The 13,561-nt window shown below is 49.0% G+C and overlaps 1 protein-coding gene across 3 annotated transcripts in view; it reads left to right on the top strand.

Moving 5' to 3' along the window:
* Positions 1-3,923: 3,923 nt before the first annotated feature.
* The window catches only part of l3mbtl2 (L3MBTL histone methyl-lysine binding protein 2), a 176,289-nt gene continuing 166,651 nt past the window's right edge, over positions 3,924-13,561 (top strand). For all 3 annotated transcript variants that reach the window (XM_078237601.1, XM_078237603.1, XM_078237602.1), the window contains exon 1: positions 3,924-4,038. The gene's annotated coding sequence lies outside the window, so the exon portion shown is untranslated. The remainder of the gene's footprint in view (positions 4,039-13,561) is intronic.

Below are 13,561 nucleotides of genomic sequence, written 5' to 3'. Positions count from 1 at the left end.
CACTGACGGCAGGACTGGAAAATCCCACCCAAAGTCAATGAAACTTTGGCCGGCCTATCAAATTTTCCATCCCTCCCGGGGATGATTCCCGCTGCGTGAGGAACTGGAAAATCCCGGCCTATGTGTGTTGCCAGGAAGGCGACAGGATGAGCAAGTAGGGAATTTTGGTTTCTACTGCGTTGCAATGCTGAGAGGCTGGATCTGAGAGGCTAGGCCTGAGAGGCTGGGCCTGAGTGAGAGGCTGCGTCTGAGAGACTGGGCCTGAGTGAGAGGCTGCGTCTGAGAGACTGGGCCTGAGTGAGAGGCTGCGTCTGAGAGCCTGGGCCTGAGAGGCTGGGTCTAATCTGATTCCACCACACCTGACAAGTAGCTTTCCATGAGTTCCAGTTCATTAGTAATGGATAGAACAGCAGTTTGGACAACAGCAATCTTGGGATCTCCTCGATATAGACCAGCTGCACATGCTTTTTAAATGTATTTTTTCTTGGGATGTGGGTGTCACTGGGCTGGGCCAGCATTTATTACCCATCCCTAGTTGCCCCTTGAACTGAGTGTCTCGCTCGGCCATTTCAGGAGGCAGTTACAAGCCATCCACATCGCTGTGGGTCTGGAGTCACATGTAGGCCAGTAAGAAGCCTCACAACACCAGGTTAAAGTCCAACAGGTTTATTTGGAATCGCGAGCTTTTGGAGCGCTGCTCCTTCATCACCTTCTTACTGTGCCCACCCCAGTCCAACGCCGGTATCTCCCTCCACATCATGTCATGTAGGCCAGGTAAAGACGGCAGATTTCCTTCCCTGCAGGACACATTAGACCACCATCTCCCCCCCTCAATCAAATTTCATGTGGAAATTATGTGCCCACTCTTCATTTTATACAGAAGGAAAGCTTGAGTTATCAATGGAAGCGGAAAGCAAACACAGCCTTGGAATCTGCAAAGATACTTAAAAATCAGGTGTGTGCTGGGGGCAGAGGCTATCCAAGCTTTCATTGAATAGAATAGAATCTCTATGATGCCATTTGGCCCATCAAGCCCGTTCCACTCACCTATTTACCTTGACACTAGTCCCCCTGACACTAAGGGGCAATTTAGCATGGCCAATCCACCTAACCCGCACATCTTCTGGGAGGAAACCGGAGCACCTGAAGGAAATGCACGCAGACACGGGGGAGAACGTGCAGACTCCACACAGACAGTCACCCGAGGCCAGAATCGAACCCGGGTCCCTGGCGCTGTGAGGCAGCAGTGCTAGCCACTATGTCACTGTGCCGCCCAGGCAGCTGCTGCAGAGACGCAATGTGGGGAAGGCCGCTGTCTAAGACAGGTTCATGTTTCTCTCTCCTAGATTCATAGAACCTCTACAGTGCAGGAAAAGGCCATTTGGCCCATTGAGTCTGCACTGACTCTCCAACAGAGCATCTTACCCAGGCCCACCCCTGCCCTCTCCCCACCAAGCCCCCCTAACCTACACATCTTGGGACACCAAGGGACAATTTAGCATGGCCAATCCCCTTAACTACACATCTTTGGAGTGTGGGAGGAATCCGGAGCACCCAGAGGAAACCCACACAGACACAAGGAGAATGTGCAGACTCCACACAGACAGTGACCCGAGGTCGGAATTGAACCCAATATTGAATACGTCACTTTGTTAAGTATTGGACTAATCAAACCGGTGGGAATGTGGCCCAATCAAAGGCGGCATCCATTTTCTTTTCAGTTATACAGGGCTAGATATTTTTAAGGAGTGTCGACCTGGGGATTATTCTCATTGGTCTGCTCCTTGTAGTCTCCCTGTTATAAACTAATGATGTGGCGATGCCGCCGTTGGACTGGGGTAAACCCAGTCAGAAGTTTAACAACACCAGGTTAAAGTCCAACAGGTTTATTTGGTAGCACGAGCCACTAGCTTTCGGAGCACTGCCCCTTCATCAGGTGAGTGGGAGTTCTGTTCACAAACAGGGCATATAAAGACACAAACTCAATTTACAAAATAATGGTTGGAATGCGAGTCTTTACAGGTAATCAAGTCTTAAAGGTACAGACAATGTGAGTGGAGAGAGGGTTAAGCACAGGTTAAAGAGATGTGTATTGTCTCCAGCCGGGACAGTTAGTGAGATTTTGCAAGTCCAGGCAAGTCGTGGGGGTTACAGATAGTGTGACATGAACCCAAGATCCCGGTTGAGGCCGTCCTCATGTGTGCGGAACTTGGCTATCAGTTTCTGCTCAGCGACTCTGCGTTGTCGTGTGTTGTGAAGGCCGCCTTGGAGAACGCTTACCCGAAGATCAGAGGCCAAATGCCCGTGACCACTGAAGTGTTCCCTAACAGGGAGAGAACACTCTTGCCTGGTCATTGTCGAGCGGTGTTCATTCATCCGTTGTCGTAACATCTGCATGGTCTCCCCAATTCCGCACACATGAGGACGGCCTCAACCGGGATCTTGGGTTCATGTCACACTATCTGTAACCCCCACGACTTGCCTGGGCTTGCAAAATCTCACTAACTGTCCTGTCTGGAAACAATACACATCTCTTTAACCTGTGCTTAACCCTCTCTCCACTCACATTGTCTGCACCTTTGAGACGTGATTACCTGTAAAGACTCGCATTCCAACCATTATTTTGTAAATTGAGCTTGTGTCTTTATATACCCTGTTTGTGAACAGAACTCCCACTCACCTGATGAAGGAGCAGCACTCCGAAAGCTAGTGGCTTGTGCTACCAAATAAACCTGTTGGACTTTAACCTGGTGTTGTGAGACTTCTTACTGTATAAACTAATGTCGCAGAATCCCAGTTACTTAAATCTGTCTTAGCATTACATTTCCAGTCCGGTGTGCCCTGTACTTTGCTTAATTCAAAGCGTCGGATAACTCCGTTTGAATGAGAAGCTTAAAATGATAAAGGGGCAGCATAAACAGGAAATGCTGGAAAATCTCAGCAGGTCTGACAGCGTCTGTGGAGAGAGAATAGAGCCAACGTTTTGCGTCTGGGTGACCCTTCAGAGCGGATACCGGTACGCAGAGAGTGGTAAGTGTCTGGAATGCACTGCCAGAGGAGTCGGTAGAAGCAGATACATTTAAAAGGCATCTTGACAGATACATGAACAGGCCGGGAATAGATGGATACGGACAGCGCAGAGACAAAATATCTTTAGGTTGGAAAGGCGTGATGTGTCAGTGCAGGCTTGTTGGGGGGTGTGGGTGGCACAGTGGTTAGCACTGCTGCCTCACAGCGCCAGGGACCCCGTGTTCGATTCCCAGCTTGGGTCACTGTCTGTGCGGAGTCTGCACGTTCTCCCCATGTCTGCGTGGGTTTCCTCCGGGTGCTCCAGTTTCCTCCCACAGACCGAAAGACTGGTCAGGTGGATTGGCCGTGCTAAATTCTCCCTCAGTGTTACCCGAACAGGTGCCGGAGTGTGGCGACTGGGAGATTTTCACAGCAACTTCATTGCAGTGTTAATGTTAACCTACTTGTGACACTAATAAATAAACTTTAAAAATCAACATTTAAGAGGTATCTCGGCAGATACGTGAGAAGGCAGGGAATAGAGGGATACGGATCGCGTAGAGGTCAAAGGTCTTTAGTTTAGAAAGGCGTCATGTGTTGGCTTGTTTCTGTGCTGTACTGTTCTTTGATGTGGAGTTGCCGGCGTTGAACTGGGGCACTACTTGAGACTACTTACTCTACTGTTCTTTGAAACGTTGGCTTTATTCTCTCTCTGCAGATGCTGAGATTTTCCAGTATTTTCTGTTTGTGTTTCAGATCCCAGGATCTGCAGTAATTTGATGGGGGGGGGGGGTGTGGGGCAGGTTTGCAATTCATCATTCACTCTGAGGGACTACATCTCCCAGAGTTCACCACAACCCCAGCAAGCCCTGGACCCATCCTGTATGCACTCTTCCCATTAGTCAAAGAGCATCCAGTCAGAGAGCACCTTATGAGAGACTGGCCCTTCCTAAGATGGCAGCATTGTTTGCAATGTGTTCTTGACTTTGGATGTCAAGTAGCAGAAAGACAGAGAGGGGATAAAGGACTGTGAGTTTGTTTTCATTTCAAGTACTCTGAGTGGATTAACAACAGTTTTGGGTGATTTATGAGCTGTGCTGTTCTTCACGTTATTTAAAACCAATGTTCCCTCAGCCACACATTGTGCTGGGAATGTTTTACCTGCTTGTCTTTAGAGTTAGTTTGTTGTTAGCTTGGTAATTTGGGGGAAGTGAGCTGGGAGACATTGTTGCTAGGAGGAGTTGTGGTTTGAGTGAGTGTTAATGGGTCTGAGGGTGTTACCATTGTTGCTAAATGCCTGAGCAGATTCTGTCTGCATTCCTCCTTGTAACAATGTTGTCAGATGCTGCACCGTTTAATAATCTGTGATCCAGTTTGTCCTGTTCAGTGGTCACACAGGTATGGTAAGCAATTGTGGGGGCGGCACAGTGGTTAGCACTGCTGCCTCACAGCGGGTTCGATTCCCGGCTCAGGTCACTGTCTGTGTGGAGTCTGTACGTTCTCCCCGTGTCTGTGTCGGTTTCCTCCGGGTGCTCCGGTTTCCTCCCACAGTCTGAAAGATGTGCTGGTTCGGTGCAGGAATGTGGCGACTAGGGGAATTTTCACAGTAACTTCATTGCAGTGTTAATGTAAGCCTACATGTGACTAATAAAGAAACTTTAAAATAAATAAACAATCCTTTACTCTGAACCCCTCCATAATTTCTTCTGCCACTTTTTAGTGTAGAATTGTGAAAGATTAGCAATTTGTATTTTTAAACAGCAAATCATCTTCTGTTAGGTGTCAATTATATAATGTATTACGTTGATCTTTCTCTACACCCTAGCTATGACTGTAACACTACATTCCGAACCCCCTCCTTTCCTTCTCTATGTACAGTATGCCTGTCTGTATAGCGTGCAAGAAACAATAGTTTTCATTGTATACTAATACATGTGACAATAATAAATCAAATTATAAGTGGAAGTCTTAATTTAAGGTGGTAATGTCACTGTAATCTAGCAGCTAATGCTCTGGGGACACGGGTTAAAATTCCGCCAAGGCAGCAGGAATTTAAATCCAATTAATAAATCTGTAATATAAAGCTAAATGGGTGGCACAGTGGTTAGCACTGCTGCCTCACAGCGCCAGGGATCCGGGTTCAATTCCCGGCTTGGGTCAATGTCTGTGTGGGGTTTGCATGTTCTCCCCGTGTCTGTGTGGGTTTCCTCCGGATGCTCCGGTTTCCTCCCACAGTCCGAAAGACTGGTTAGGTGCATTGACCATGCTAAATTCTCCCTTAGTGTAGCCGAACGGACGCCGGAGTGTGGCAACTAGGGGATTTTCACAGCAACTTCATTGCAGTGTTAATGTAAGCCTACTTGTGACTCTAATAAATAAACTTTAAACTTAGAACACAGAACATAGAACAGTACAGCACAGAACAGGCCCTTCAGCCCACGATGTTGTGCCGAGCTTTATCTGAAACCAAGATCAAGCTATCCCACTCCCTATCATCCTGGAGTGCTCCATGTGCCTATCCAATAACCGCTTAAATGTTCCTAAAGTGTCTGACTCCACTATCACTGCAGGCAGTCCATTCCACACCCCAACCACTCTCTGCGTAAAGAACCTACCTCTGATATCCTTCCTGTATCTCCCACCACGAACCCTATAGTTATGCCCCCTTGTAATAGCTCCATCCACCCGAGGAAATAGTCTTTGAACGATCACTCTATCTATCCCCTTCATCATTTTATAAACCTCTATTAAGTCTCCCCTCAGCCTCCTCCGCTCCAGAGAGAACAGCCCGAGCTCCCGCAACCTTTCCTCATAAGACCTACCCTCCAAACCAGGCAGCATCCTGGTAAATCTCCTCTGCACTCTTTCCAGCGCTTCCACATCCTTCCTATAGTGAGGTGACCAGAACTGCACACAATACTCCAAATGTGGTCTCACCAAGGTCCTGTACAGTTGCAGCATAACCCCACGGCTCTTAAACTCCAACCCCCTGTTAATAAAAGCTAACACACTATAGGCCTTCTTCACAGCTCTATCCACTTGAGTGGCAACCTTTAGAGATCTGTGGATATGAACCCCAAGATCTCTCTGTTCCTCCACAGTCAGAACCCTACCTTTGTCCCTGGAATCCACATTTAAATTATTCCTACCAAAATGAATCACCTCACATTTATCTGGGTTAAACTCCATTTGCCATTTTTCAGCCCAGCTTTGCATCCTATCTATGTCTCTTTGCAGCCTACAACAGCCCTCCACCTCATCCACTACTCCACCAATCTTGGTGTCATCAGCAAATTTACTGATCCACCCTTCAGCCCCCTCCTCTAAGTCATTAATAAAAATCACAGAGAGCAGAGGACCAAGCACTGATCCCTGCGGCACTCCGCTAGCAACCTGCCTCCAATCCGAAAATTTTCCATCGACCACCACCCTCTGTCTTCGATCAGACAGCCAGTTACCTATCTAATCGGCCAACTTTCCCTCTATCCCACACCTCCTCACTTTCATCATAAGCCGACCATGGGGGACCTTATCAAACGCCTTACTAAAATCCATGTATATGGCATCAACTGCCCTACCTTCATCAACACACTTAGTTACCTCCTCAAAAAATTCTATCAAATTTGTGAGGCACGACTTGCCCTTCACGAATCCATGCTGACTATCCCGGATTAATCCGCATCTTTTAAAATGGTTGTAAATCCCATCTCTAAGGACCTTTTCCATCAATTTACCAACCACCGAAGTAAGACTAACCGGTCTATAATTACCAGGGTCATTTCTATTCCCTTTCTTAAACAGAGGAACCACATTCGCCATTCTCCAGTCCTCTGGCACCATCCCCGTGGACAGCGAGGACCCAAAGATCAAAGCCAAAGGCTCTGCAATCTCATCCCTTGCCTCCCAAAGAATCCTAGGATACATTTAATCAGGCCCAGGGGACTTATCGACCTTCAGTTTATTCAAAACTGCCAGGACATCCTCCCTCCGAACATCTATTTCCTCCAGCCTATTAGCCTGTAACACCTTCTCTTCCTCAAAAACATGGCCCCTCTCCTTGGTGAACACTGAAGAAAAGTATTCATTCATCACCTCGCCTATCTCTACTGACTCCATACACAAGTTCCCACTACTGTCCTTGACCGGCCCTAACCTCACCCTGGTCATTCTTTTATTCCTCACATAAGAGTAAAAAGCCTTGGGGTTTTCCTTGATCCGACCCGCCAAGGACTTCTCGTGTCCCCTCCTAGCTCTCCTAAGCCTGTTTTTCAGCTCATTCCTTGCTAACTTGTAACCCTCAATCGAGCCATCTGAACCTTGTTTCCTCATCCCTACATAAGCTTCCCTCTTCCTTTTCACAAGACATTCCACCTCTTTCGTGAACCATGGTTCCCTCACTCGGCCATTTCCTCCCTGCCTGACAGGGACATACCTATCAAGGACATCCAGTATTTGTTCCTTGAAAAAGTTCCACTTTTCATTAGTTCCTTTCCCTGACAGTTTCTGTTCCCAACTAATGCCCCCTAATTCTTGCCTAATCGCATCATAATTACCTCTCCCCCAATTGTAAACCTTGCCCTGCCGTACGGCCCTATCCCTCTCCATTGCAATAACAAAAGACACCGAATTGTGGTCACTATCTCCAAAGTGCTCTCCCACAACCAAATCTAACACTTGGCCCGGTTCATTTCCCAGTACCAAATCCAATGTGGCCTCACCTCTTGTCGGCCTATCCACATATTGTGTCAGGAAACCCTCCTGTACACACTGCACAAAAACTGCCCCATCCAAACTATTTGACCTACAAAGGTTCCAATCAATATTTGGAAAGTTAAAGTCCCCCATGACAACTACCCTGTGACCCCTACACATATCCATAATCTGCTTAGCAATTTCTTCCTCCACATCTCTATTACTATTTGGGGGCCTATAGTAAACTCCTAACAATGTGACCGCTCCTTTCCTATTTCTAACCTCAGCCCATATTACCTCAGTGTGCAGATCCCCCTCCAAGTGCCTTTCCGCAGCTGTTAAACTATCCTTGATTAACAATGCCACTCCTCCACCTCTTTTACCAGCTTCCCTACACTTAGTGAAACATCTATACCCCGGAACGTCCAACAACCATTCCTGTCCTTGTTCTACCCACGTCTCCGTAATGGCCACAACATCGTAGTACCAAGTACCAATCCACGCCCCAAGTTCATCTACCTTGTTCCGGATGCTCCTTGCATTGAAGTAGACACACTTCAACCCACCTTCCTGTCTACCGGTACCCACCCTTGACCCTGATACCTTCGCCAATACCTCACCACCCTCACTAGTCTCAGTAATGGTGACCGTGAAACTATCGTTGATTGGATTATCTTGATTGTTGGAAAAACCCATCTGGTTCACTAATGTCCTTTCGGGAAGGAAATCTGCCTTCCTTACCCGGTCTGGCCTACATGTGACTCCAGAGCAATGTGGTTGACTCTTAACTGCCCCTCTGACATGGCCGAGCGAGATGCTCAGTTCCAGGGCAATTAGGGATGGGCAACAATTCTCCCCGTGTCTGCGTGGGTTTCCTCTGGGTGCTCCGGTTTCCTCCCACACTCCAAAGATGTGCGGGTTCGGTGGATTGGCCGTGCTAAATTATCCCCAGTGTGATAAATTGCCCCTTAGCGTCAGGGGGATTAGCTAGAGTTAATGCATGGGGTTGTGGGGTAGGGCCTGGGTGGGATTGTGGTTGATGCAGACTCGATGGGCCGAATGGCCTCCTACTGCACTGTAGGGATTCTATGATATAAATTCCTTCACTTTCCTCACCCCCGTGGTCTCTGTCCATCTAAACCAGGTATTAGAGCATTACAGCGCCCACAACAACAAGCACGGTGGCACAGTGGTTACCGCTGCTGCCTCTCAGCACCAGGGACCCGGGTTCGATTCCCGGCTTGGGTCACTGTCTGTGTGGAATCTGCATGTTCTGCCCGTGTCTGCGTGGGTTTCCTCCGGTTTCCTCCCACAGTCCAGAGATGTATGGGTTAGGTGGATTGGCCGTGCTAAATTGCTACTTTGTGTCAAGGGGATTAGCAGGGTAAATAAATGGAGTTATTTGATTTGATTTATTCTTGTCACATGTATTAGTATACAGTGAAAAGTATTGTTTCTTGCACGCTATACAGACAAAGCATACCGTTCATAGAGAAGGAAATGAGAGAGTGCAGAATGTAGTGTTACAGTCATAGCTAGGGTGTAGAGAAAGATCAACTTAATGCGAGGTAAGTCCATTCAAAAGTCTCACAGCAGCAGGGAAGAAGCTGTTCTTGAGTCGGTTGACACATGATTTTTGTATCTTTTTCCCGAAGAAAGAAGGTGGAAGAGGGAATGTCCGGGGTGCGTGGGGTCCTTAATTATGCCGGCTGCTTTTCCGAGGCAGCGGGAAGTGTAGACAGAGTCAAGGGATGGGAGGCTGGTTTGCGTGATGGATTGGGCTACATTCACAACTTTTTGTAGTTCCTTGCGGTCTTGGGCAGAGCAGGAGCCATACCAAGCTGTGATACAACCAGAAAGAATGCTCTCTATGGGGATAGGGCCTGGGTGGGATTGTGGTCAGTGCAGACACGATGGGCCGAATGGCCTCCTTCTGCATTGTAGCGCTTCTATGATTCTATTCTGTGATTCTAACTCCTCGGTGGGGAAAACTGTCGGGATTGAGTCGGAAGCTGGTTTGACATCCTGATGTTCCTCGCTGCTGAGTTCTGGTGAGATTAAAAGGCTGACCTTTCACAGAGTCAGGAACTCTGAATGTGGCTGGGACCTGATTCCGAGATTCCCAACCTCGTTCCCAGGGTTTCTGATTTCTGGGAGTGCAGTTTAAGGCTTCGGGTCCACGCCCAGCAATTCCGATTCATCCGGCACTGTTGCAGGATTAGGCGTGTGTTAGCCTGTTGCAATGTTCACAGATTTGTGAGAGGTTTTCGGTGAGCTGTGGTTCACTCGAGGGCATCATAAACCATAGTCTGCAAGAGGGAACCTTCCAAAAGCTTCTCCTCTTGCCCCTGTGCCAAGCTACGCTTGACCCACCCCCTATGCCAAAGCTATGCCCCTCCACCCACCCCTATGGCAAAGCCATGCCCCTTTACCCACCCACCCCTATGCCAAAGCTATGTCCCTGCACCCTCTCTTCATGCCTCCAGTGCCAGGTTGGGACACTTCCATGCCCGCTGACCCACTATGTAGTCTGTACAGAACCCTCTGGGTTCCCTCTGCATGCTCCGGTTTCCTCCCACACTCCAAAGAGGTGCAGGTTAGATGGATTGGCCATGCTAAATTGCCCCTAAGTATCCCAAGTGGTGTAGGTTAAGGGAATTACTTGGATAAATATGTAGGGTATACGGCATAGGGTGTGGGTGGAGGGGCATAGCTTTGGCATGGGGGTGGGTCTGGGTAAGATGCTCTGTCGGAGAGTCAGTGTGGATACAGTGGGCCGAATGGCCTCTGCAGCGTAAGGATTCCATGATTCTATAGGGTGGCACAGTGGTTAGCGCTGCTGCCTCACAGCGCCAGGGTTCAATTCTGGCCTTAGGTCACTCTCTGTGCGGAGTTTGCACGAACTCGCTGTGTCTGCATGGGTTTCCTCCGGGTGCTCCGGTTTCCACCCACTCTCCAAAGATGTAAAAGTTAGGTGGATTGGCCACGCGAAATTGCCCCTTAGTGTCCCAAGATGTGTAGGTTAGGGGGATTAGTGGAATAAATGTGTGGCGTTACGGGGATTGGCCCTGGTTAAGATGCTGTGACAGAGAGTCGGTGCAGAACCGATGGGCCGAATGGCCTCCTTCTGCACTGAAGGGATTCTATGAATCTATGAATGTGAACATCTCAATCAATCCCCTCCCGACCTTCTCTCTAACGAGGGCAGCCCCAGCATCTGGAATCTATCCACACAACTAATGTCCCTTGTCCCTGGGACCATTCTCGTGAATCTTTTCCTCTCTAATATTTTCTAACCCTTCGTAAAAGCCGCGGGCCCAGAATTGGATGCATTTCGCCAGTTGAGGCCCAACCAGGGTTTGGTCTTACTGGAATAAGATGAGTTCCCCTCTAAGGGGAATAAATGCGCTTAGTTTCAAGATAAGAAATGGTGGCCTATAAACAACGACACACATTATACAGTTTCAGTGTCCCAGGGCACCGAACGCTATCATAGTGTGACATCATGCCACACACAGAGATATTGGGTCAGGTGATGACAGTCCTGGTAACTGAGGTGGGTTTTAAGGAGCATCTTAAAGGGGAAGAGTGAGGCCGAGAGGGGGAGAGGTTTAGGGAGGGAATTCCAGAGCTCGGGGCCCCGGCAACCAAAGGCACAGCCGGCAATAGTGGAGCGATTATGACTGGGGATATACAAGGGGGTCAGATTTTTTGGAGTGTAGTGATCTCAGAGGGTCCTGCGGTTGGGAGATGGGGGGGGAGGGACGAGGCCATGGAGGGATTTGAAAACAATGGCGACCATTTTAAAATTGAGGCCTAGCTTGGCCAGGAGCCAGTCAGAGGGCACGGGGGGGCCAGGGCGGGTGATAGGAGAATGGGACTCGCTGCAAATTCTGGGGAGCAGGGGTTTGGACAACCTCAAGTTTACAGAGGGAAGAATGTGGGAGAGTAGCCTGAAGTGAGTTGGAAAAGTCAAGTCTGGAGGTAACAAGGCCTCTAATGGGGGTTTCAGCAACAGATAATTAACCCGAGCGTGAAGGTGGGGGAAATATGGTAGTGGAAATGGGCGATCTTAGTCATGGCGCGAAAATGAGGTCAGAAGCTCATCTCGGGGTCAACTGTGGGAGGTTATGAACGGACTGGGTTAATCTCAGCCTGCTACAGAGCGAATGGACACCAAGCAATGTCTTCAATCTTCCTAATATTTAATTATTCTGTCAAATTACAACAGTTCACGTTAACAGTTTTTCATCAGATGACCCACAGGGATGCTAACAAAACATTGGACACTGAATGTGAAACCTGTACGTTAACTGAGCTGGGATCCGGCTGGGAGTGGGGGGGGGGGGGGAGAATGAGGGGGGTGGGGGGGGGTGGGGTGGGGGGGGGGAATGAGGAGGGGGGGGGGAATGAGGAGGGGGGGGGGAATGAGGAGGGGGGGGGGGAATGAGGAGGGGGGGGGGGAATGAGGAGGGGGGGGGGGAATGAGGAGGGGGGGGGGGAATGAGGAGGGGGGGGGAATGAGGAGGGGGGGGGGGGAATGAGGGGGGGGGCAGGGCCGAGGGGTGCTGCCTGCAAGGAGGAGGTTTACAGAGAGTGGAACATAGGACTTTGGAGCAGGAATAGGCCATTCAGCCCATCGATCTTGCTCTACATCCAGAGGTCATGGCTTATCTGGTTTTTGTTTCGACTTTACTTTCCTATCTGTCCCCCCTCCCAACTAATAACGCTCGATGACTCCCTTGTCAATCAAAAATCTGTCTAACTCAGCCTCGTTCAGTTATCCAACCTCTACAGCTCTCCAGGAGAGAGAATTCCACATATCGACAAACCTTTGAGAAAAATATTCTCCTCATCTCCATCCTAAATGGGAGATGTCTTGTTCTCAAGCTGGGTTTACTACTTCTAGTGCCCCACACGAGAGAGAACATCCTCCGGGTATCCACCTTATTAAGTGACCTCAGGATCGTAGAATCCCTACAGTGCAGAAGGAGACCGTTCGGCCCATCGAGTCTGAACCTACAACAATCCCACCCAGGTCCTATCCCCGTAACCCCACTATTTACCTTGAATAAGGGGCAATTTAGCATGGCCAATCCACCTAACCTGCACATCTTTGGAGTGTGGGAGGAAACCGGAGCACCCGGGGGAAACCCACGCAGACACGGGGAGAACGTGCAAACTCTGCACAGAGTTGGGAGGCGGGGTTGTGTAGTGGTATGGTCACTGGACTAGTAATCCAGAGACGCAGAGTAATGCTCTGGGGACCCAGGTTCAAATCCCGCAGATGGTGAGATTTGAATTCAGTAAAAATCTGGAATTAAGAATCTACTGATGACCATGAAACCATTGTCAATTGTTGGAAAAAACCCATTTGGGTCACCAATGTCCTTTAGGGAAGGAAATCTGTCGTCCTTACCCGGTCTGGCCTACATGTGACTCCAGGCCCACAGCAATGTGGTTGACTCTCAACTGCCCTCTGGGATGGGCAATAAATGCTGGCCCAGCCAGCGACGCTCACATCCCGTGAACGAAGAAGGATAACTTGAGACTGGAATGTAACCCGAGTCCTTGGCGCTGTGAGGCAGCAAAGGTAAAACCACTGTGCCACCCTGTGTTTCAATAAGAGGCCTGAGCCCCTTATTGTTCTGAACTCCAATGGATATAGGTCCAACCTGGTCAACCTTTCTTTATAAGATAAGCCCCTCACCCTGGGTGAGGCCTACCTGGGGGATGTTGGAAAAGCTGGGCCTTCAGGTCACAGGTTTCACAACAGAGAGGCAGAAATGGGATATTTTTCCACTTGGGCCCGTTGACTCCCTGGCACATTGTTACCCCAGTGGCCTAATGGACACAGCAC

The sequence above is a fragment of the Mustelus asterias genome, chromosome 21, assembly GCF_964213995.1.
Source record: "Mustelus asterias chromosome 21, sMusAst1.hap1.1, whole genome shotgun sequence".
Taxonomy (NCBI): Eukaryota; Metazoa; Chordata; class Chondrichthyes; order Carcharhiniformes; family Triakidae; genus Mustelus; species Mustelus asterias.
The sequence above is the reverse complement of the archived record's forward strand: the minus strand, read 5'-3'. Positions and strand labels throughout refer to the sequence as shown.